Source organism: Dendropsophus ebraccatus, unplaced genomic scaffold (assembly GCF_027789765.1).
Source record: "Dendropsophus ebraccatus isolate aDenEbr1 unplaced genomic scaffold, aDenEbr1.pat pat_scaffold_1289_ctg1, whole genome shotgun sequence".
Lineage (NCBI taxonomy): Eukaryota > Metazoa > Chordata > Amphibia > Anura > Hylidae > Dendropsophus > Dendropsophus ebraccatus.
In genome coordinates this window covers 19,496-46,275 of record NW_027208707.1, presented here as the reverse complement: position 1 = coordinate 46,275, position 26,780 = coordinate 19,496, and the positions used below count along the sequence as shown (strand labels likewise).

Genomic DNA, 26,780 nt, shown 5'->3' with positions numbered 1-26,780 from the left:
ATGAATATCTACCTGGTGAGTTTACCTATTTCTGTCCCGAAATTTTAGACTGGTCTTGCCAAAAGCAATGCAAAACACAAATTCTAGGGTGCAGGCCATACATTTAAAGAATAGAAAAACATAACAAAATATCAAAATAAAACCTTTATTCTTGAGCTGGTTCACACCATCATGCCCCCTATTTCAGCATAGGAAAAAGTCCATTATGTTTCCAGCTCCCACCTCATACCTCGATTGCAAACGTGCAGAATCCACATACCCATAGAGTATAAGAGATAAAACCAACCAACACATCCTTTCCTTATACTATACACAGATTCTGCCTGATCAGAGAGGTAATGAGTCTTTATACAGAACTGCTAACTGGGGTGTCCACTTTATCATCTGACTCTCGTATTGCTCTGATCAGCTGTTCAGAGGATGTAATGGTGGTCGGGTGTGAAAACAACCGCTACTAAATGTACAGTTGTTTTTCAGTACAAACCAGTGTAAACAATATAGAGGCCAAAGCATTCACTGAGGACCATGTAGTCTCCAAACAGCTGATCAGCAGAGGTGCTTAGAGTCAGACCCCGCGTGATCTACACTAAGGATAGGGTATGACTTTTTAAGTTATTTCTGATAAATTTCTTTTAGTTTTTATTTTATCTCATTTGAAAAAAAAAAAAAAAACACTTTACCAGTTTCTATGCTGCTACCACTAACAAAGTAACATTTGCCATGTGCCCCATTCTTTTTTCCCAGGCTCTACTAATCTTTTTAAATAACTGCATGCTTTTCTCTCTCTTTCGTACGGGAAGGGATATAGTACAATGCCGACTTTTCATACGTTTTCATAGAGCTTCATGTTTGAGATACCTGTGGAAATAATGATCAAAACAAAAGACTATTTCATATGACTCTCCATCCATCATTACGTTTTTACATACAGATCCATCGATAGGGGCCGGAGATGTGATTGCATGTTATTTGCACTAGTCAGGGTAGTATAGTTATAATACATTACATTACAGTATAACCAGTGTGATTCTTCTACTGTCCATGAAACAGTACTACATAAGAATAAACTACATAAAAAGTAATAATAAAACAAGTATATAAACCCAATAAGCACCCTGTAAATAGACAACAAATTAGACCTTTATTAATATGCCCTACCTATATTATCAGTGCAAAACTGGGTAATATATGCAATTACCATACAATATTGTCTTGAAAATATGAAGCGCTGCAAGTAATATATATATATATATATAATATATAATATATATATATATATAGTTTCATAACCTAACTTGTCATAGAATAAGAATCATAAGGATATAAAGTTATTTTTTCTTTTTTTACATTTCTAATGACCTATGTACCATGTTGCAGATGAATAATGATGTATGTGTTTCCTAGTATTTATTGCTTCTTACAACCTCTGCAGGTACTTAAAACAGATGCACAAGATAATGTCTCTAGAAAGCTATTGGATACTCTGAGACGTGGCACAAGCCAAGCCTCTTTTCGGACCTTGCAGAGGTACAAATAAAACCTCTGGTCCTAGACTTCTTCCATTTCATCAGCAATTACGTTAACCTGCATGTTGGAATGCTTCTGTGCATGGGACTGCTGGCTCCTTGTCATTTCTTCAGCTTTAATGTTATGTGTGTCTAATGTATCCATATTCTTTATGGTGTAATTGTTGGATTATTGTTGTGTAATTGGGGTGTCCCATAATTTATATTCGGGGAAGCCAAGGAGGTGATCAATATTAAAATTATCTGATACTAGCAGCCAGGAAGATAGTGTGACCTACATCTTATATAAAAATCAAAGCACATTCCATTCCATTGATACACCATTGTTCTTGCACTGACAGATTTGAAAACTTAAAAAATACATTTTATTCAATGTCCACAGAACTACAGTGCATAGCTTTCCAAATTTAGCCACCACTTTATTACCATTGAATTATCTTTTGTGTTATTACTCAGTCACTAATCAAATTTCACTTGCACTTGTCCCCAGTTTATCATATAATATAAAAAAGATATATAAGATATATAAATATATCTTTATTATTTTATTTTTTAAAGAAAAAAACCTTACCACTTTCCTTTTTTGTAAAGATTCTTTGCTGGGAGGGTTCCAACCCAAACTTATTTCCTATTTCCATCTACCCTGAGGGGTTGCTGGCATCTTTTTCTTGGAAGATAGGGAATATAGGGACTCCATGAAAGTATGTGCGCACAAAAATCAACTCTCCAATGCATTATTCAATTTCAGCTGTTTGTGTCTCTTGACAGGCATTCTAACTATTACTAGTGACTATCTGCAATGGCTGCCAGCTTTGGGCTGTTAATAAAAGCCTGTAACTATAAGCTGTGGATCAGTAGATGAGTAGAAGTATTGTAATGTATTTACATTGTTACTCAACTTTTAGATAGTGTAACTCTATACTGTGGGTAAAGTGTAAAGAGGGTTCAAAGAGGGACGTTTGGCCACTACCAGACAACGCCTTTTAGGAACACATGACGGACATTTTTGGATGACGTCATTTCGTGCAGACAAATAACATTGATCATTTTAAAATACAAACATATTTCGGCTGCGAAATGACGGCTGTCCAAAAGACGGATGTTGAATAGCCGAGAAAAAAGACGTTGTGTGATCGTGACCTATACATGTGGCCAAAATTGATAAGCAACAAAGGTCAAGATGGTATTGGTAAGAGCAATTTGCTTTGTAAGAGTCCAATATTTAGATATTCTATGCCAGAAACCAGTGTCAGAATATTAGGATTCCGGGTTTTCAGAAGCAAAAATGAAAATGCCACATCACCGTACTCCCGCACCCAGCCGGATGTCATCTTCTCCCAGGTTCCAGGTATGTCACAACCCAGGTTCAAACGTCACAGAAGGGTGGCATTTAGCCCACTCAGCCAATCAGTGACTGCTGCGGTGTCGCGCCCTAGTCAGCCTGGTTGTGACGTAGCTGGAGGGGAGCTCAAAAGAAAGCCAGCTGGGGTCCAGGAGGCCTACGTGGCACCGGTGACTATAACTTCTTTTGTTTCCCCCCCCCACCCCCTGCCCATAATGATTTTTACCCCCCCAAATTGTAAAAACTGTCATAAAAATGTATAGGGGACAGTCTTATGCTTTCTTAATCCTGGGTAATAAAAAAAAAAACACCTAGGCATTAATCTGGCATGGTGTCTGGTATTTGAGCAGGCATAATAGTGCTTTATGCTTTGATATTTTTACTGGTATTTTGACGGAACATGTAACGGAGGTGACCAAACTAGCTAATAATCTAATAAAACTAATAGAACTCACAACAGGTGGGGGAGATTTACTAACAAAATACTTCAAAACTTTCTGTCCAAGCTGTGATAAAAAAGTTAGTAATAAAAAAAAAGGTGTGAATAATATATATGATTCCAGGTGCCATTGACTTATTGGCTGCATTGCCATGAATATACACTTTGTTACATTATATAGCCCATGCTTACGATACCAACATTGGCCAGAACAGAAGGTGACGGATACAACTGTCTGCCACTGGTGAACTTACAATACTGTGATGATGATAATTGGCTGGCTACTGTCTCCCAAACAATCCTTTGTCGTTATCATATTAAAAGCAAACATCAACACAAATAATTCATAACTCATTGCATATTATGAGAAGGAAAACCTTTTGTAGTATGGATTACACTAGTGACATTGCATATGGCCATTCACCCTGTGTAATATTTATCTTCCCTATGAAGGGCGCAGATGAGCTTACCAGCTCCATGATACATACCACACTGCTTGTGCATTTTTTTGGGAAGACTAAGGAAAAATCGAACTTAACTTTGAAGACTTTTATAGGTGAGTTCTTATATGCATATTAATAAATGTTAAGAAATGATATAGCTAGACTAATTATATCTTTGAAACAGCTATATTAACCTACGTAGTAAACACAACTATAACATCAACCTGAGCTAATTCTACATATTCTGAATAGGGTAGACTTAGACTAGAGGAACAATATATATGGGACTCACAACATACAAGCAGTCAGCTTCAGACCTACTAACACAGAAGCATTGCATGACCTTCTCTTGGGGCTTTCCTCCTTCAGTACACAGAACATTATAACAATGAACACATTAACCACTATTATAGAAAATAGGACAGTCCCGTCACTGGATAACAAAGCATACCAGACATGCAAAAACATGCTCCTCCTCCTCCAGCTTTGTTTCTAATATGCCAGATTCTATATAAAAGCAACTGTTTTTCTCAGGTGACTTGTTTGTATATTATTACAGATAACAAACACAGAACACAATTTGCTACAATAAACATCAGAACATACGGTGGTGCTTGAAAACTTTGTGAACCCTTATATTTTTGCATAAATTGACGTAATATTATTTCAGTCCTTAAAATAAAGAGAACCAAATGAAACAAAAGAGTCAAAATATTATTCTTGATAATTTATTTATGGAGGAAAATAATAATCTAACTACCACATATCTGTGAGTGCAAACTATGCGAACCTTTGCTTTCAATATCTGTATGACTCCCTTGTGCAGTAGGTACTCGCATTTAAACCTTTCCAGTACAGTGTTACCCTCGGTTCAGAAACATTCAGGTGTTTGTGTTTGTTGGCTAACAAAGCTTCTGCTCCTGAATGGGCCAGTGTCCATACTGTTACTGGTTGGAGGCATACGCCTGTATGCCACCTGCTCAATTTTCCAAACGGGTATTAAGTGGGGATGCACAGTCTCCCATTTAACCACCTAGGAGGAGCAGAACACCTTTCAAAAATCATGTGTGTGTTCTGCTCCTCTTTGAGGAGACTGGCTTTTACCGCTCCTGGCTCCTTATTGTGGTATTCGTCGTACTGTCTCCTCTAGTGAAGCGTATTTGATAGGGTCCCCCTAACCCCTTACGCACTGGGCTAAACACACAAGGCCAGGGGTTAAGTAGGGATGCACAGCAAACTGAGCAGTAGGCCTACAGTGCTGCCAGAGTCACCAAATGAGCAGCAGTATGGACATTAGCTTTCTCAGGAGCAGAAGCCTCTGTGCTCTTGAATGGAAAACCTGTTTAGAGTGGGATTCCTATCAGTAAGTAACGGTGCGCTATGCAATTTCCAGAGGAGGTAAGTGGTGATGCTATTGCATTTTAAACAGATTTACATTATTCCCTATGGGAAACCACAGGTTGGTTCTCAAACTGCTCGTTTCTGGAACAATCTTCAGAACGGATATGTCAAGAACAGAGGTATGAGTAGTCAGTGGTTATCCCAGCCAACCTTCCAGTACGTCTTTTTAGTCATAGAGGAAATTAAGTGCACCCTTTCACTTGTGTTCTAGGTTATGGATAACCTGCAGGACTGAGGTACTTGAAATTGAGTTCCTTTCCTATTCTAAAGGCATGAATACAATCAGCGAAGAAGATTTTGCCCACATTCTCTTAAGATATACAAATGTCGAAAACACATCAAGCTACTTGGAGATCCGTGCGCTTAAGGATTCCAGAGGAAAAGGTAATTTTGTTTTAATCCCGAAATAAAGCTGAACAAGATGACACTCACCACCATCTCCTTTCATTGACAAACCATGGTCGATATGAAAAGAAAAGAAAGGCTTGACTAATTTATTTAACATTTTTAGGTCTGTTAAAAAAAGCATAAAATCTGTGTTTTACGTATAACAACAGAATTGTGATGTTTCGATATAGGATAATACTGTATGATAATAAACACTTTAGCGATGTCCATCCAGCCCTTGCTGCATATTATAGAAAATAATAAAGTAATGCTTAACATGTCCACATTCCCCAGCGTCCTCTTGGCTTCTCCCCGCTCACCACAGCTGCTGGTGAAAGCTTCTGAGGCTGTCTGTGAAGTGAAGGCCATTAAGCAATCATAGCCTGAGATGGGACAGCGCCGTGGCCAGTGATGGCTGAGCAGCCTGTCACTTATAGAGAACAGCCTCAAAAGCTCACCGGCCAGCTGTGGTGAGCGGGGAAGAGGCCAAGAGGACACCGGGGAGCGTGGGCATGTAGTATTACTTTATTATTCAATATGCTGTTCATTGGCTGCCAGTGGTGCACCTCCTATTACACAGAGCGATGCAGTAAGTGTCCGATGATTTTAATCCTGCTGAAAGACAACAATTAGCCGGCGATCGGATGCACGGCTGTTTGCTGTCTTTATTACACAGGGCTTGATTGGACCGATCATTGCCCTGTGTAATAGGGCCCTAAGAAATCATTTGCAGTGAATACAATAAGTACAGATTGTGCGGAGTGAGCTCCATGGATCTGACTTTTTTCCTGCACATCCCACAGACACTTGGTTCCACAGACTCCCGATTTATTTTATGTCTAAAACCATAGTCCAGTTAATATAGGATTCATGTTTTTACATGTGATCACTCATATTCTTCACGACTAAATATATGGACAGAGTACAGTTGTGAAAGAAATTTGCGTTATTCTTTGGCAGAGAATGCTCTTGTATATATTTCTCTATGAGAATAAGACAAGACTTCCAGCCAGCAGCCATCACCCCTTTTATAATGTGCTCTTGATTCCATTGATCAGGACGCTCAGCTTTACCTATTGCAAAAAGAGGGAATTTCAAAGGGTTCCCAGTGAATGAATGGTGGCTTAGAAGCTTGTGTATCCGACTGCTTCACTTCTTGTGTAACAGATGAATTGTGCGCCTGGTACCCAGGTAATAGAAAGAGCTGTTGGCATAAAATGCCTCAGTGGAAACCAATAGAGCTGATGTTACAAGTAGTCCTTGAGGCGTGGGATGTTTTTGGATGTATTCTTCTGTTTGGTATTGTGGTGGGATCAGGTTAATCCTTTCTAAGAAAACTTGCAAACAGCCTGTCTTTGCTGAAATGGCTACACTTTGCAGTGTTGACAGTGCAGCTTGAGGAACCAAAAAAACCTAAAGTGTACTTAGTGCAAGACCTATGTTAAGGGGACTTTCATCTTACGTCTTGGTCAGAAGCTGAATGGCCATAATTGAGTAGTGTGTAAATGGTTTCTCATCTTTTCTCACCATATAAAAACAAGGAGTTGTTGTATAATTTAGGAAAGTATGTGAAACATAGTATTTATTGGCTTTCACACTCCAGTTTAACACCTCATTGTCTTACCTGATTGTTGTCATGTAAGCACAAGGGTTGTGTTGAAATGTGTAATGAGTGAGGATTGAAAGGTGGACCACTTGTGTATCTGGCAGACTATGTACTAAAACTACTATTATGTTTACCATGTGATGTCGCTTACTCTACAGATATTTACAGTGGTGAGTGTTAGGTCTGGTGGTCTGATTATCAATGGCTAAGCTAAGACTTAGAATTCTATATCATCTATATATAATCATCTAAATAATAATAATAATTTTTTATTTATATAGCGCCAACAGATTCCGCAAGCACTTTACAATTCTGGGATGAAGTGACCACTTATAGGCTCATGTTCATATAGTATTTTGGTCAGAATTTCAATCAGTATTTCATCATTATTTAGCCAAAACCAAGAGCGGAGCCAATAAAAAAAATTCTAATGAAAAAATGTGTCCCTTTTTCTCCACTTTTGACCCACTCCTGGTTTTGGTTGAAAAAAAACATTGCCCAAAATATGAGCTGAAATACTGTGTGTGCACATTGCCTAAAGGTAACCATAAGCATCTAGAAATGCAGACAGGATCCATATGATAGCAATAATCAACGTTTTACTCTAAAATACTTTTGTAGTGGAAAGTCTCCATGTTTGCATATAGAGAAAGACCTGACCTGTCAATGTGGCAGAATAAGTTAATGTTACCTAATATATCAGGGGTAGCCACAGGGTTTCTTAGAAGCGAAACACTGGACATCTTTTCAGTGTCTCTTAACTCTCTAACTCAATGACACATAAATTACATCTTTGCCCGGTAGAGGGTTGCGGCTGGGATGCTGCTTATATAATATGTTTCTTTCACTGATTCTTCTGGAGAGCATTTAGCCATTATTGTGTCTCGACTGAACAGGGGGAATTGACTCAATTGGCACCACCTAGTGTCAAGTTGGTGGGGGGCTGTCAGCTAATCTGCCCTGGTTCCATGGGTAGGCACCACTTACAACCACATGTGTGTCTTCAGGATGCATATGTAGTTGTAAGGTTGCCGAACAGAGCCATCAACTCCCTCCTCTGCCACTGATTCCTCCCTGTGGTGAGGTGTGGTGTGATGACATCATAGCGCCGATTGCACCATGGCTGATGCACCTCTTATAGATCACAGGCGTGAAGAAGGAGTTTAGTATCTAGAATTTGTGGGTTGCATGGAGGCACTTACTGACATCACATGAGCACATGAGCATAGACACTCATGCGCCGACATCGGCAACCAGCTTCCTAACAGCATAAAATCAGCACATGCTTCACGCCAGCCCTAACACTAATGCTAACCCCTGTGGTTAGTGTTAGGAGATGGGATTAGGGTTACTATCCGAACACCTTTACAGTCTAACCCTAACCCCTCTGTTTGGCCCTAACCCTGAGCATTGGGGTTGGTGCTCAGCCTCTCAGACAGTCAGAGGTTTATCAGATTGTCTATCTATGCATATATCAGTGCTGAATTATTTTATGTGTGTTAAAGGTGGGGTGGGGGGGGGGCTTTCTATAGTTCACCTCGGGCAGTAGAGAGTCTAAATTTGGCCTTGCTCCTAGAAGAAAGCTACCCGGCCATGAAACTTACAGCATTAGAAGCTGTACCCTAATAGAATGGGAAAGAGTTAAGCAGGAGGGGAATGCTACTGTGAGGGACTTAAATTCTCCACAGCTGCTCTCTATTATCATTAAAAAGTAAGCACTGTCTATAATACCCACATTATGCAAATAGAGAGCGTATGGAAGTATGACACAGTCTCGGGCTGTGAACAGCAATGTTCTTGACTCCTCTTCTGTGTTTTCTTCGTTTTGCTTCTAAGCATTGATCTTTACCTCTGTCACTTCTTGACGTGAATGTGTAACCTTGATTCTAGTCATTTCTGTCTACTCTTTAGTGTCAAGATTGCATCCCCCTGTTTATAGTGGGCACTATTGAAGAGAACCAGGGGCTCTAATAAGCAGACATCCTTGTAGAGCTTTCCTGTAAAATACAAAGCTCTTCTTGGATCCTGCTCTGGCATCAGTCCAAAGGCCTAATCCCCAATGTAAAATGTAACAGAACCCCCACCTATCATGTGGTATTTATAAAATTAGTGCCTTCATATGTGGCACCTGGGTGGTACCTCGGCCCACCCAATAGCCTTATCTCCATTCAGACAAAGAGGATACAATATCTCTGTTGCGCCATAGTCTTTTTTCCTATCAGTTTTCTGTTCCTGCTCAGTATTTAAAGTTTTGTAGAACCTAAAGTGCATACAGAAAACAAATAATAATTTTAAGTAAGGCCATAACAGAATCATCAAAAAACTGCTAACAATTGGTCTGCAAAATTGTAAAAAGAGATATTCCGGTGAAGAAATTTTTTTTTTACGTTTCTTTAATAAAGTTATATAACTTTGTTATATAACTTTATTAAAAAAAAAAGATGGGGGCCCTGCAGTTCCCGACACAGCCATTGGGGGCAGCAGTGAGCTTATTCCGTCCCTTACTGCTTCCATTTAGTGTAAAAATGTGAAAAAACATATAGATTTATATATACACACACCACCTTTAATAGTTATATCACAAAGTTGTGTAGTTTTATAAATGTAAACAAAATATTTTTTTTCTTCACCAGAATACTTTAAGAGCTCCTTACTGATCACTAGAATAAGCAGGGAGAAAAACCTGGCTAAGCGACTCTGTCCCTGGCTCACTGCGTCCCCATCTCACTACAGGAGACCAGTTCTATAGTAAGTCTATGAAGCCTGTCCCCTACAGCGCTGGGGATGCTGAGGAGGAAGGTATGTGGCTTACCTTCCTCCTCCGTGCTGGTCCTGCATTGTTAGTCAGGTTAAACTCCGCTTCGGAGCACCGTTAGGCGCACTGCCGTGTCATCCGGCCCGCCCCTTCTAATGATAATTAATGGAGGGGATGGGCTGGATGACACCGCAGTGCTCCTAACGGTGCTCTGGAGCAGAGTTTACCCTGACTAACAGTGCAGGACCAGCACCGATGAGGAAGGTAAGACACATACCTTCCTCCTCAGCATCCCCGCCGCTATATAGGGCGATAAGCAGGTTGGATTCGTCTAACCTGCTGATAGTTCCCCTTTAACCAGAATGTCCTTCTCCTTTCAGTTACACTCTTGCCTCAGAAAACTACACCACAATTGCCTGTGAGATTCCAGCCATTAACCATTGGTAGTTCAGTTTACCATTAGAGGTGCTTTGATTTGTAAGTTCCCCATGAATAACTTGATGCAATGTTTAAGCCGTGACCACTTCAGGCACATTTTTGTGGCCTTACATATATGAGGTTCATATTGGTGTAAATACATTGTAAAATCATCCCCAACATTTTAGCATGAAGTCTTTGTTGGGTGATAATCTTATCTCTTCAGAATGAAGCTTATTTTCACTACAGCTGCTTAGTTGTAATATTTCCATGTCTGTGGATGACTCTGGACTCATGGCTCCTTGGTTGGACTGGTTTACCAGTGCTAAAATGTAAGGAAGGAGTTTGCTTACATGTTTACCCAGCGCCTCTTTCATGTAAGTAAACGCCGTTCTGAAGCTTCCTTTCAAGTTTTATTCTTCTTTCTCCCTGGCTCGTAAATGATGAAAATACCTGTTAGGTTAAACCTCTGTCCCTTTTCTTGCGCATTTAACCCCTTTTTTGGACACTAGGATTAGATTCTTATGGTACATAAATATAATTTCTCGAGCAGTCAGTACCATTTTAATAATATGAAAACCTCAAACTTGGGGGGTTGCCTCGCACCAGGCACCGAAACTACTTATTAGCTTACTGATGAAATAAATATACATTCTGTACAAATAAAATTATTATTATTATCATTATTATTATTATAATAATAATAATAATAATAATAATAATATCAGCAGGTTAGAAGGCAGGGCTACCACACCCAGTGCATCGATCTGGCCCCAGTTGGCCTACTCTGCTTGTATTCCTTTGGAGGGGTGGGCCTGCTGGGGAAGGGGAGATAGCCACGCATCAAGGGCACCTAAACTACTTATTAGCATAATGATTAAATTAATACCGCATGAAACCCTCTGCTTGGGCTCTGGTCCGCTCAGGCACTCCCTCTCTCTCCTATACAATCTGTTGGGCTCCCCACCGGAACAACCGCCACCCCCCTTCCTCACTGCTTGGGAGGCAGAGTTAGATATCTCCCTCTCGGCGGCCCAGGTCGACAGGGTTCTTACCTGTACCCACTCCAGTTCCATCTCTTCGCGCCTCCAAGAGGCAGGCTACAAACTACTCTCCCGATGGTGTCGGGTTCCCACTCGACTCCACCGGTTGTTCCCGGACGTTCCGCCACTGTGCTGGAGAAACCTTTCTGGAAGGAGGTGTGGCGTATCTCCTCTACTTTCGCAGATCGCCAGCTCCCCTTTTCCCCGGCGCTTTTTCTCTTGCATATTGCGGACATCCCTCTCAAATCCTACCGACGCTCTGTCCTCCGACACCTGATTAACGCTGCACGAGCCTGTATCCCGGCCCTTTGGCGCCGTCCTGATCCTCCCAGTATAGCAATGTGGATTCGTAAAGTTGAGGACAGCAAACATATGGAAGACCTTACAGCTCAGCTGCACGGACATAACGCAAAGTTTTTTCGGACGTGGTTCTACTGGGACCAATTCACCAAGACGGATGAGTACCGGACCCTTCTGGCTCAGTGAGGAGCGGCCCTACCTGTCCCCCCCCCCTCCCTACCCTCTCCCTCTTATTCTTTCTTCTTTCTCTCCCTTAACTTTGCCTTCTACTCTAGTGGTCCCCTTTTTGGTCCCCGCCTGGGTAGTTGTGTGCCCCAGGCTTTCTCTCACCAGTGCAAGCTCTCCCCTATAGGGTGCTGTGTGGTGTGAATTGCCTCTTTATTACCATAAATATCAGGTGCTTTTGTTGTCATGGTTTAATCGGGTTCTTTTTCTCTAAAGTACTGTTCCACCCTAACGGGTGTGGTTTACACTGCTGTTTTTCTTTTTTTTTTATTTATGTTAAATGTTTGGAAAATTTAATAAGATTGAGAATTTAAAAAAAAAAAATAATGAATGCCGCATATATTTTCTGTACAAATAAAATTATTATTTAATTCCTAATATCACGCAAATGGCAGTGAGGGTGAAGGTAAGAAGATTACCTTCATCCTCAGCACCTCATGCATTATAGAGAGATATCAGCAGGTTAGATACAGATGTGAGGGACTAATATTAGAGTTGGCAAGGTGGCTTTAATATTAGAGCTTTGTCTGGCATGAGGTTTGGTCTGCCCTCTCTAACCCCTGGCAATTATCTGGGCCACCCATGGAGAATGTAGCATTTCATGGCAAACATTTAAATAAATGGCCGATCTTGCATGGGCTGGGCCCACAAGTCCTCTGTTCTGATAGAAAGTATCAAGTGCAGGACTATCACATCCATAGGCATAACAGAATAATTGGGCTATTGGTTTTGCTCACTTTTTAGTGACAGCCGCTGTAACGTAATGGTTGGACTAGAGAAGTCTACCTTATGTGAAGGTTTATTCTGCAGGCTGTCATCTCCAGGTAACATTTCCTTTCCTTCCAATTCCATTCTATAAATGTGGTGCTGTTCCTTGGCTGACTGCTGTAGAGGCACTGTTCCCTCTCAGATGCTACATATTACAGTGTCTTGGATGCATTAGGCTCTTTGTGCTGGCTACAGCTCTCACTTCAGACTGGTACAGGAAGTATCGTGTTCCATATTATAACCTTCTAAATGACTTTTATTCATCGCCTGCTGATACTTTCATCTACTTATCTAGATAAAATCATAGAGGAACTAACACTGCCTTTCTGCTCTGCTTCTCAGGGAATCTCCTTTGATGAATTTAGGTCTTTCTTCCAGTTTTTGAACAATTTGGAAGATTTTGCCATTGCAATGCAAATGTACAACTTTGCCAGTCGATCAATTGGTCAAGGTAAGTTATCCTAATACCAAGGCTCATTCAAATGCCAGTTTGTGTGTTCTTTAGGTTATTTTGCAAGCTACTTTGCCATTGGTGAAAATGTAACCTGCATGTCAGAGAAACCGATCCGACATGCACTGTGATCACCAAACAAGGTCAGAAACTGATCAGGGGAACCTGTGTTCAGCTCAGATTTCCTGTAAACTCTTTGTAAAACACAGGTATAACATAATATATAGGCTTTAGTGGCTGCTTTCTCAGATTTTATCAAAGTTTTTTTCCCAATTAAAACTATAGATATTTATGGCCTATCCTGGGGGTCAGCCATAAAACTAAAGTAATACAACAGTAATACAACTTTTTAAGAAGGTGAGATCTAGGGTGTTGTTTGTTATAGTCACACACCAGAGCAGCTTAGCTGTCTCTTGCCTGCAGACTTTATTGGTTTTACCTACACAGGGAACAACTGCCCAACCAGCTGTACAGTGAACTGCAGTCACCCCCATTCACATGAATAGAACGTGATAGTGAAGTGCTGAATCAATGGCATGACTATTTCTTAAGATCAGTGGTGGTCCTAGAGGTCACTGATTATGATGTCATATCCTAGTGGTCAGGTTATGAAATAGTTTCTGCTATTGAAGGGGTACTCTGGAGAAAAATAATTAAAAGTTATACAGATTTGTACGGTTTTTATATAAAAACAAAACTTTATTCTTCCAGTACTTATTAGCTGCTGTATGTCCTACAGGAAGTGGAGTTGTCTTTATTATTCTGACATGGTGCTCTCTGCTGCCCCTACTGTCTGTGCCAGGAACTGTCCAGAGCAGTAGCAAATTCTTATAAAAAAAAACTCTTATGCTCTGGACAGTTCTGGACACCCACATAGGTGGCAGCAGACAGCACCATGTTAGACTGGAAAGAAAACAACACTTCCTGTAGGGCATTAAGCAGCTTTTTTTTACCATATTTTCAGACTACAGCACTACAGACTTTAGCCTACAGCAAAAACTATGGTGCAAAATCGTCTCTTTTGGATTGCTGCATTGTATGGCCTAAAAAACTGTGAGAACTAACCAGGGTTCCTGTTAGCAGAGATCTAGGCTGCTGTATGCACAATAATGGGCTAGTTTAGCCATCCCTCTGATATATATGTAATAGACATGTAGTCACCAGTCTTGTAGACTGATTTACAGAGCAATGACTCTAGAAGACTAATACTTGCCCAAATGGATTCTTTTACCCTTGGGGTAAGAAGACAAACACAAATCCAGTTTTTTTGGGGTTATACCACTGGTGAGATGTCAGGGGTTGTATCATAAGTTCTGTGCATTAACCATAAGCCTGGATGACTGGAAGGAGTTTGCTTCATGCTAGAACATCATATTGTTTCTCCATGACCAATTCCAGCTGAAGAGCAGTGAATGACAAAGCAAGATGGGAGATTTGCCTCTTATCGTAATGATTGGTTTGAGTCTTTTGATGTCTTGTTTCTCCACAGATGAGTTCAAGCGTGCCGTATATGTAGCTACAGGCCTGAAGTTGTCTCCACATTTAGTGAACACTGTGTTCAAGATCTTTGATGTTGACAGAGACGATCAATTAAGTTATAAAGAATTTATTGGTATTATGAAAGACCGGCTACACCGAGGGTTCAGGGTAAGACTGAGATTTACATTCTGGTCCCGTGTCACCACCACTAACATCTAATACCACAAAAGTCGTCACCTTTTTTTATTCGATAAATTGTTATCTATATGTGATTTACAGTATAGATGTAGGTAGTATATATTTATGGATGTAGATATTCTAGAACTGCAGTAATAGCTATGATGCATTATAAATTGATAGATTGGATACACAGACAGATGAGGTTCTTTGATAGATTACCCCCAGCTTTTGCAAAACTATAACTCAAAGTCAGAGGTTAGTTGGGGGGAACACCAGAAGCAACATAATGTTCCTTTGCTGAAAGAGTAGTAGATGCTTTGAACAATCTTCCAGCAAATGTGGTAGGTAAATCTACAATAACAGAATGGAAACATGCCTGGGATAAATATCTATCTATACTAAGATAATAAGAAGGGAAATACTAAAAGGGCAGACTAGATGGACCAAGTGGTCCTTTTCTATGTTGTAGTTTTGCAGCTGGAGAAGCCAGAAGCTGAATGCTGGTTAGAACTGTAGCTAATTTCTTAGTTGTATTATACTGCCACCTGCTGACCAAGCTGGGGCCACTGCACCTGAGCACTTTAATTGATAATGATTTGGAGGGAGCCTGTGCTGAAACTGATCTTTAATACACCTAGGACATAAAAATGGTTTCCCATCCTATCCAGATGCAGTGAACAAAGCACAGTAGTTGGAACTCCTGCGGACCCCTACTTTGACTTTGTCCCTCCTGCTTCAGCTTTAACAAAGACAAAGCTGCTATCAAAATAGTATTTTTTTATCATATATAAATGCTTACTAGAAGAGTTGGGGCAATGTTTCCATGTATTTAGGCCTCCTAGCCACTAAAACTTGTAATTTATTTTGTGACAAAGCAAAAATGCTAGTATAGAGTTTAATTTTACAGCATAGTACAACATACTTTATGCACATAATTATCTATGGCAGTGCTAGTAGTGTTAGCTTGGGGAAGACCACTATCCCATTCTGTATCCTACTATGTCACGTGGACAGCCATGGCACTCTAAAAAGAATACACTCAATAACAAAAAGAACTAGATTTGCATTTCCAGGGAAATACATAGTGCTTGAAAAGAGCGCCTTTTTAACAGTGACTTCCCTTTAAGAGAAACTTTAACCCTTGATACCCCCTCTTTAAGAGCGACTTTGGTACAGTCCCTTTAAGAACAACTTTGTACAGTTCCTTTAAGAGCGACTTTGGTACAGTCCCTTTAAGAGCAACTTTGGTACAGTCCATTAAGGAGCAACTTTTGTGCCAACGCTTTGAGTGACCTATATACTGTCCCTTTAAGAACAGCTTAAGTATTGTCCCTTTAAAGAGACTTAGGTACCATACTTTGAAGACCAGCTTTAGTACTGACCCTTTAAGAGCGACTTGGGTACCATCCCTTTAAGAGCGACTTGGGTACCGTCCCTTTAAGAGCGACTTGGGTACCGTTCCTTTAAGAGCAACTTGGGTACCGTCCCTTTAAGAGCGACTTGCGAACTGTCCCCTCTGCTTTGCTACTTTACTGACTGACCTCTGCTACGTCATGCGGGTATCGGCTCTACTACACCACTGACTGACCTCTGCTACTTGGTAAATGGTAAAGATCATTGCTCGGTTACTATGACAATCTTACATATGTCAGTGAGACAAAATTGTTAAGGACCTTCCATCTTCTACATCACCTATTGGCCAATAGTGGACATGTGACTGTGGATGTTGTGAGGCATTGACTGACAAGACCTTAGAATTTTTATTGGCTGCTATATTTTAGCTATATGCAAATGTGCTGTGATTGGCTGTTAGTGTATACAGTGTGGCCTTTTTTTCCAATGGGCCATTATTTTCTATAGGAAATTAGGGGTCTTTAAAGGTAAATTTCTTAAAAACGACAAATCTGATCGAAACCAAAAAATAGATAGCACACCTCACACCGCCGAGGGCTCCGAAACGCAGTTTGAACGGAGTCTGAGCGCAAATCGGTTCGGGCTGTAATAATCACAGAAGAAATGGCTGGAAGAAGAAGAAGAAGAATACGGATTACAATATAGTGCTTTTTCAAGCACTATAATAATGCACCAAGAGATGTTGGCATCAAATGAAACTTTATATGTATGCATTTATTGGGAAAACTAAGGCTGTAGTACCCTGTCAAATCTATCTTAGATACATGATGAGCTACACAGAGGCATGTAGGTTGTACATAGAGGCATATGGGTTTTCACATGACATTCTGCAGCACATTTCTGTAGGGCAGAGAGAGAAGCACTTTTATGCCCTCTTGTGACAAGACCCAGCATCCAATCAGACCTTACATGTAATCATTTTTTTTTTAATTTATACATTTTTATTTTTCCGATTAAAAAGAAAAAAGAACATACAATAATTACAATCATTTCTATCACTATTAATATACAAATAATAATACATAGCGTAACATCCCAATCATCAGCCCCCCCCGCAACCCAGAGAACTCCGGACGCGTCTGTGCCCAGGCCGAGGCGGAGCCCCCCCACCCCCACCCCTGGAAGCGAGAGGTATATATAAGAAAAAAAAAGAAAAAAGAGGTTATAAGGATATTATGAATAAGTAAATAAATATATAAATAGTCAATTAGTTAATGACTCCCACTAGTTGACATAATTTTTCTTTATTCTTCATTCCAACTTCCCCATTTAAGCGAAAACTTTTTGAACCGCTTTTTGCTATTACCACAATGCATCCTTTCAATATTTTGTATCCTTGCTACATTTGTCAGCCAACACGCTTTAGTAGGGGGATCTGCCCTTATCCAATTTTTCAGAATCAACCATCTAGCAACAAAAAGTAAATTAGAAATTAAGTGTTTCTCCCTTCTAACTGCATAGTACATCCAAGGATTATATAAAGAGTGTTATAGGGGATTACCACCCCAGTTCTGCTTGTTATGCAGTTTGTGATCTCCTGCCAAAACCGCTGAACCTGAGGGCAGCTCCACATCATATGAGTATAGTCTGCCTTCGGCAGATCACATCTTGGGCAACAAGCCCCTGGGTGTCTACCCATTCTAGCCATTATCTCTGGTGAATAATGTAATCTATTAACAATTTTAAGCTGTCTTATTTAGTGATTTTTATTAATTGACACCAGTTCCCAACTTGCCAATACGTTATCCCATTCTTCTTTGGATAAAATTCCAATCTCCTTTTCCCAAGCTACTCTCTTTTTCTGGCCTGAGCATACCACTAAAGTATCTTTAAGGGATTTATAAATTTGTCTCAGTTCTCCCTTTTTATTACCCTTAACCCCACTTAACGTATCTAAAACTTCATGGTGTTGTACTATTAACATCCTTTTTTCCTTAGTGCTATGTGCAGCATGTGCAATTTGTACGTGATAGAATCTATATATTTCAGGCAGCAGAAACTCCCTTTGTAATTCAGAGAAATCCCTCAAGTGTCCATCTGTAAATAACTGAGTGAGCTTATCTATACCTCTACCTTTCCATACAGTGCCATTTCCTATTTTGTGAAATTCTGGCAAATCCTGATTATGCCAGATAGGTGAAAAGATAGTGCTGTGTTTTAATATTTAATAAGTATCTAGTGTGCTCCGAAACTTTCCCCCCATAACTTCACCTTAGATATGAAGCAATATTTCCCTCCAATCCTATGGGATTCCATATATTCTAAGATGTCCACAGATCTACATTCATCTTCCTGAAGTAGGAACTTTCCCAAAAGGGAACCATTACCCTTACCGATCTGGTGCAAAACCATAGAGATAAAGTAAATCTTAAAATCGGGGAGACTAAGACCCCTTTATTTTAGGTGCAGAGAAGGTATTATATTGAGCTCTAGGTCTTTTCCCTGCCCATAAAAGTCTATTAAGAATACGTTCTAATTCTCTATAGAAACTCTGTGGTATCCAGATTGGTGCAGCAAGTAAAAAGAAGGTAATTTGTGGTTGGAGTATCATCTTAATCAAAGCGGCACGATCCGCCATACCCAGAGGAAACCTGGCCCATGTCTCAGCTTTTTGTTTAAGCTTGTGTAGTAAGGGTTTCAGATTATATTGATAATATCGGGATACATCCCTAGGGATCTTTACTCCCAAGTATTCCAATCCATCGTCCACCACTTGTAAGCCTAGTGTTTCTATTGGTTCACCTTTAGGATTTTCAATTGTCATTATCATAGACTTATTCCAGTTGATCTGGAAGCCCGAGAGCATCCCAAACTGTTGGAAACACTCCAAGACGTATGGCAAAGTGTGATTTGGTTCACGGACAAAAAGAAGAAGGTCATCTGCGTATAGTATGACCTTATCTTTGCAGCCAGCCATCCCAAAACCCTGGACCCGAGGGTTCAGCTTTAGGGAGTTGGCTACTGGTTCAATGTAAAATGTAAATAATAAAGTAGACAGGGGGCAACCCTGACGGGTGCCCCGTGTCAACTTAAATGAGGATGTAATGTTACCATTCAGTACCAAGGATGCAGATGGATTCGTATACAGCATCTTAATACAGTCTATAATACGGTTGCCAAAATTAAACGCATGTAGGGTCTCCCATAGGAAACCCCACTCTACCCTGTCGAAAGCCTTAATGGCATCTATCGACAGGATGGAGCGGGGCACCCCAGGATCCAACTGAATATTAACCATTGCCCGTTCAAAGTTGGAAAAAAATAGATCTACCAGGTATAAAGCTGTGTTGATCCTGACTTATCAGAAGTGGAGCTACATCTCTTATTCTATAAGCAATAAGCTTAGCAAAAATTTTAACATCTGCATTAAGCAGGGATATTGGGCGATAAGACCCAACATCCAATAAATCGTTTTTTGGGGGATCACAATTATGTTTGCCTCTGCCATAGAGGGGGGGAGAACACCTTTTTCACAGGATTCATTAATTAATTCATTAAATATTGGAGCCAGGGCCGCTTGATATTTCTTGTAGAATTCGAACGGTAATCCGTCCGGGCCTGGTGCTGAACCATTAGGTAGCTGTCTCATAATGATATTCAATTCTTCCCTACCAAAGGGGGCATCCAAACTAGCCTTTTGATCTTCCGTTAGGGTCTGAGTTATTTTGGTCTCTAAGAACGCTTTAATCTGTTCTGTGGGGGGGGTGCCCTCTGATCTATATACGTCTTGGAAAAACTCAACAAATGCGCCCTCTATATCTTGCATTGTGTTAACTATTTTCCCATGCTTATCCATAATGGCTCTGATCCTTCTCTTCTCATGTTGGGCTTTAACTATTGCGGCCAGTGTCTTATTAGGGGTACCTTCCTGGATAAATCTCTTTTGGGACTGAAACAATACCTTGTTATGTGCCTTCTGGATCAAGAATGTTGAGTAGTGTTCCTGGGCCTCTCTATGTTTAGTGAGGTTCTCCTCTGTGTCTGTTATGCCATACTTATCTTCCCAGAACCTCACATTTTGTTCTAATTCCCTCTCTTTCTGTCGAAATTTCTTTTTACAGTGTGAGATTTCCCCAAGAGCACACCTCTCACGTATGCCTTGAGGGTATCCCACACTATTTGGATAGAGGCTGTCCCCCTATTACGATCCCAAAATTCTCTAATCTCAGCGTCTATTTTGTTCTCATTATCTATAAGGTTAGGCCAATGTGCATTGAGCCTGAAGAGATTACCGCCTCCCCTAGTGCCTGTCCCCACATTACATCGTTTTTCCAGAATCATTGGTGTATGATCTGAGATAGTCTTGGCCTCATATTCCATTTTGGTTGTTTTGTCTAGTCCCATAGAGTTACAAAGAACCATGTCTATTCGTGAAGCTGAGGGATGTGTAGTACTAAAACAAGAAAAGGTGACCATCTGTGGGTGCAAACGGCGCCAAATATCCTCCCATCCCGCCTCCCGGGGCAAAACGCGCCAGAGGGGAGGGGGGGTGGGGGGAGGCAGGACGCCGCACACCCTGACGATCCATATTAGGATCCATTACCGCATTGAAGTCCCCCGTCAGAAAGAGTGGTATATCAGGTTTATCTTTCATAAAAGCTAGAAGTTTCAGCAGAACGTCTTTAGAGAGGAGGAATGTAGACAGCTGCAAGTATAATTTCTTCTCCCCAAAAAGCACAGTGGAGAAAAATATACCTTCCCCTATCATCCAGTTGTTTTTGGATTAGCGAGAATTCAAGGCTGTGATGTATAAGGATAGATACCCCTGCTGCATAATTAGAAAAGTTGGCATGAAATTCATAACCGATCCATCGTTTTTTAAGTCTATTTACTGTTTCTGCAATTACATGTGTTTCGAGAAGGCATATCACTGCTGGAAGGTGTCTATCTATCAAATCAACATAGCCTTCCTTTTAGTTCTATCGGCAGTCCCCCTCACGTTCCAAGTCAGAAACCTTATTACTTTCATTTAATTAAAAAAAAAAAAACATTATACTTCTCGCTTCCACCCAACCCTTCCCTCTCCACCATCCCCTCCCTCCCCGCCATCCCTTCCTCCCGTTCTGACTCGATAGCTTGTTTGAGTCTCCTTACATGTAATCATTACATATTATATAAGTTTTGCAGCAGTCCAGCATGTCTGTCTGGGTGCCTAATTATTTTTTGCCAGTAATGTAGTAATAATAGTTCCCTGCTCTATGATCAGTCTTTATAAGGCAGGAAAATAGTCACACTGTACAGTGCAAAGCCTGGGGACATGGTTAACGTGGAGAAATAGGTGATGTCATCCTGGGTCCAATATAACATTAAGGTTTATAAACAGTATAAAGAAATTGAAGCAAAATCATATTAGATAACTGAAAAAGAGATGAAAACCAGCGGTTTATGTACTATTCTGGTACGCCTTTTATCTAGCCGTTAGAAGACAAAAAGTTTTGATTTTTTAACATTTGTGCTACTTTTTATAAAAAAAAAAGTGGACTGGGCTTAGCAGCAGAAATCGCTGAAGCCGTCCCTCTGAAATTAGGGTAGACAAAGAACAATGTGCTATAGCAACTACAGTTACATATTCTATCAATCTCAAATCTGTCCACCTATCTGTCTGTCTGTCTATCTAATCAATGACTTCTGTATTTATAACATAGCATAAAGGTTAGCATACAATAGCCATAGAACACTGGTGTGCACTCAATGTAGTTAGTATATAACCCTTATTATACTAACTACTGTTCTCACTGAATCTACACAATGTCACTTTTCCATTGGCTTTGTGCACTCTGTGGCTGCTCAGTGATCTGCACACATCTATCTTCTGCTTCACAGGGCTACAAAACTGTCCAGAAGTACACCACTTTCAAATCATGCCTGAAGAAACAGCTCCATAACAGATAAGTACGTCATCCCCATCTGTCTAGCGCACTTGCATGCTCTCTGCTACACTAAATTCATGACAATCAGATGTGATCAATATTCAGAAGACATCTACATGGTTGGATTATTTACTATATATTCAGATAGAAAAAAAATATGTCTCATGGAAGCTTTGTACTTGTGAAGACCGCCAAGATTAAAGGGGTGTTTTGGTGAATTAAAATAATTTTTTACATGTCTTTAAAAGTGTACCTATTATGATGTGCACTGACCCGATCGGCATGAAAACCATTCTGCCACCAGAAGTTCAGGTATCCATAGATATGCCTATGCCGTTTTGAAACAGCATGCAAGCCCCATTCTGATCCAAAATGGCTCGTTTATGCAACCGAGCCGTGATGGGTGGTGTATCTATGGATATGACCATGCTCATTGGTTGGGTGGTCGGATCTGCGCACAAGCCCCATTCTGATCCAACAGGGCATGTGCACACAATCGCCCTGTGATTGGCATATTCACTGATACCCAAACGTCTGGCAGGAGAATGGATTTCACAACGATGAGGTTAGTTTTAATAAAGTTATATCATTTTGTGATATAACTAATTAAAGAAAATATAAAGATTTGTGTTTTACATTGCTGCCATCAATGGCTGTGCTGGGAACTGTGGGGCTCTTCAAGCATACATTGTTAGAGATGCTGAGCCTCCCCTAATGTCTATGCTAATGCATGTTAGTGTATGACATTAGTTAGTGTTAGTGTTGAATAGACATTAGGCTGGGGGAAGCAGCCTGTGTCTGGAGCACTGCAGCAGCCTGTGTAAAGCCCCTATTACAAAGGGCGACATAGAGGAGCAAACAAGCGCTGTCAGCGCTTGTTTGCTCCTCGTTCCCCTCTTGCTGCCACCGACATTACACGCAGCGGCAGCGAGTATGTAAATGCAGGAGAGGCTGCGGGGAGCTGCGTTCCGTCTAATAGGTCCCTTAAGACAGGGAGCGATGGTTGACAGTTATCCCTGCTGGCTTTGCAGCACTGTGTCACAGCTGCAGGGCTAGTGTCAAAAAATGCTTCCTAATGTCTAATGTCTATTCTAATGCTAACATGCATTAATTTACGGACTAGGCAGGGTAAGGGGAGTATGGAGCAGTCTCAGGAACGGGGCCCCTTCCATACACAGAAGCTGTCTACTGCTATGTGCAGCGGACTCCTGCTGCTAATGGCTGGCACCAAAAATCCCACGGGTTGTCCGTCAGTTATACATGATATTGCAGTCAATAAAGATTGCAGCATTAAATGTCCTAATGATAGGTGCTGACATAGAGGTCAAGCCGTATCAGCCAATTGTTGTGTTTGGTGAAGGAATCACGGCCTTGGTGTATTTATGAATAAAAGTTATGCGCATCCCACTTTTTCCTGTCATTAATCAGTATGAGAAATCTTATGATTTGCCTATGGACAATTAAAAAGTCTACAAAAATGTTTTTAAAAATATAAAAAATAAAAAAAACGTCCCATGACAATTCACCCCTTTTCCCATTTTTCATATAAGGGGAAGAGAGGTTTCCTCCCACTGGGGGGTAGGTCAGCCCACCTCCAGTGCTTCAGCCCAGGCCTGATGGTACAGTCCCTTTAAAGCTGCTTTCCATTGCGGCTTATAGAGGAAGATCTGAAGTGAGGGACCCAATCTCTATATACTGTACCTTAATAGATTGTATGTATACTGTACTTCTGATGGGACAATAAGTGCCACTCATGCTGGCTCTATAGGTGTGAATAGCATCAACTTGTTCCATTTTCACGTTGTGTATTTTCCATGCTTATATATATGTCTTTCCAACCAGGATAAGCCAAAGCATGGCCTGAAGGATTACTACACGTGTGTGACCTCAGTTACAAGGAAACACTTCAGAGAGTTATTCCGGAGCTTCCGCAGCAGAGATACATTGAGATAAATTGCAGCTGTTCCATTTTTATCCAATCAGTGTTTGTGGCAGGCATGACCGCAGACAGACCGCAGCGCCACCAATCGTGATATTGTTTCATTTATGATTTTGCACTGATTATTATATTTATTCAAGAATTTCACAAAAAGCATGTTTTCACTTGATCTATTTTTTACCTATTTATATTAAGTTAAAAGTTGAGTGGCACATAAAGTTTTAGTATGAAGAATATTTATATGATACACTGTATGTTACAGGCTATGTAGGGATAACACTAGCTAAGGTATAAAACTAGTGCAAAAAACTAATGGAGCCATAATCGTAAAAGATCTCTACTAGAAGATGGGCAGCCGCTCTCCTTTTTTTCTAGTTATATATACAAGACTCTCAGTGTGTGGTGATTTTACCTGGTGACCTGGGCAGGTTGCATGTATAACAATAGAAGCTGTGAGGTCGGAGGTGGATTGATATAAGGATCTATAAAGGACTGATAACTGGTTGTAACTTGAATCTAAAATGTCCTAATGTTTTATGATCTGTGGTATGTTATTTTTGCCTTATTATTGCATTATTCTGCTAATGTGGGAACCACTCCAAAGTCTTAAGCCAACATGCAGCATTATGTCTTATATGATTTTCCTTTGCTTTCTACTGAAGTGAGAGAACAGAATGTGTAATACAGCAAATAAAGAGACAGCCCAGGAGTATATGGAGAGGAACTTCCAGCAGATAGTAATAGTCAGAACACACATTTACCTCAACTGCTTAAAGGGGTTGTCCAGGGTTGTCTTCTGCTGCCCCACCCTTACCTGTTCTCATTCCACACTTCCAAGACATGGAAGGGTGGAGCTAAGTCCTGATCCTCCCGCGCACTAAATGTCCAATAGCTGCACATGTCTCTGATGTTGCAGCGACACTGTGCAGCTATTGCACGTCATGTGTGGATGCGTATTTTCACCCGCACACAATCATCAGGAATTGTGTGCTGATCTGTCAGAAAGGGGGGGGGGGGCTGAAAAAGCTTCAGAAGGATTTGGCTGTCTTCTGCTCCCCAGACAACTCCTTTAAGATTAGCTTCACACATGACTTCATTGTCAGGGGAAACCCATGCAAACATGGAGAGAACAGTGGTTAGCAATGTTTTCTTGCTGCACTGGGGTCCTGGATTTAAATCTATTTGTAAATGAGTTTGTATGTTCTCCTCCCACTCTCCAAAAAACATATTGTTAGGTGAATTGGGAATAGGGATTATTGATCTGACTGATGGAATTATAACAAGGATGATACCCTTGGGGGCAATTAAACCTAAGATCCTGGACCGGCAAGGTAACAGTGCTAACCACTAGGCTTGTTCCTTTCATGTCTTCAGTATCAACTGCATTATAGAATAGTAAAAAAGGAAGTTAAAACCATGTAAGGAAAAGATGTGTCCAAATATTTTGGTTGTGAATGCAGATTGAGAAGGGATGATGACCATGGATACTGCGGAACATTTCTTGGCATCAGAGAGTAGAGAAAGCAACACACAACGGAAACCATTCTATCATCAAAAGGTTCATTTATTATCGCCAAAGATTTGGAATTTTCATAGTCTACTTAACAAACTATCACACAGGTAGATGATTTCACTTCATAAGGAGTATGCACGGCCACAGGTTACAGTAGGTTATCATACACATTACCAGTAATGGATTAGCTAGAATTCAATACATGCAAACTCAAATATTACTCTCCTAGTAGCAGACAATGAGATACTAGGAACAGTTGTACTCTATTATAACTAATAAGAACACAAATATAGTGCAGGAGAAGTGAACATGGTGGCAGTCTTACCTCAGCTCTGGGTACAATGTGTTGAGCTTTTGCACTTTGTTTAGAATACAACGCTACAGTGTATGTCAGTACAGAACCTGCAGAGTTGGGTCATTGAAGTTCTTACCTTTGATTTAAGTGAAATGCATGTTGCACTTTTATTGAAAGAAACGCTGTAAATAAAACTTAGTACTAAATGTGAGTTTCATTTCTTATCTACGGTAATTGCGAATGACCACCGTATTATGATAATGTATGAAATCTTGATTGTTTTACGCAAGTGGCTCAATTCGCTGCTTGATGTGTGTTTAATGAATGACCCTCCTATTAAAGACAGGAGTCCATGCTCATGTAGTTACTGAGCAATGAGGCAAGGATCTTCCAGGTTAAGCCCGGGTTCACACTACCTGAAAAACACGGCCGTATTTCATAACAACGGCCGTAGTTGCTCAAACAACAGCGGTTATTTGTAGAATAACGTCCGTTGTTTGCGCAACTACGGCCGTTGTTATGAAATACGGCTGTTTTTTTTTTACGTAGTGTGAACATAGCCCAAATTCTGATGCTATATGCATTGTCACAGACATTAGCTGGGCCGCTCCTGCACAATTTTCACAGTGCCTTATGCTGACAGCATACAATATATGCCTTGCTGCTCAATAAGTACAGGAGCAGGGACTCTGTATCTGACCTTGCAAACTTGTAATGAGCTACAGTAGGTAAAGAGTGATGCTATTTCACTGCCTACTTTAGCTGGGCCCACTCAGGAAATGTATCTGTGCAGTGAGAAAAACAATGTCTACCATGTTTCTCAGAATGCAGCAGCGGGGTCTCTGCTCCTGTATGAATCAAGATCCGCCATCAGATCTGAATACAGTTCAAGGACTAATTCAAACAAATTCTCCTAAAATCAATTTTGAGTGGTTCCCTAATCTCTAGTAATAGTAACATAATGGGAAAAGTATTCCAAGAGAAGAAA

General features: G+C 40.5%; 1 pseudogene; it reads left to right on the top strand.

The window, feature by feature from the left end:
* LOC138775068 (calcium uptake protein 3, mitochondrial-like) lies at positions 1-24,188 on the top strand (annotated as a pseudogene).
* Positions 24,189-26,780: the final 2,592 nt, after the last annotated feature.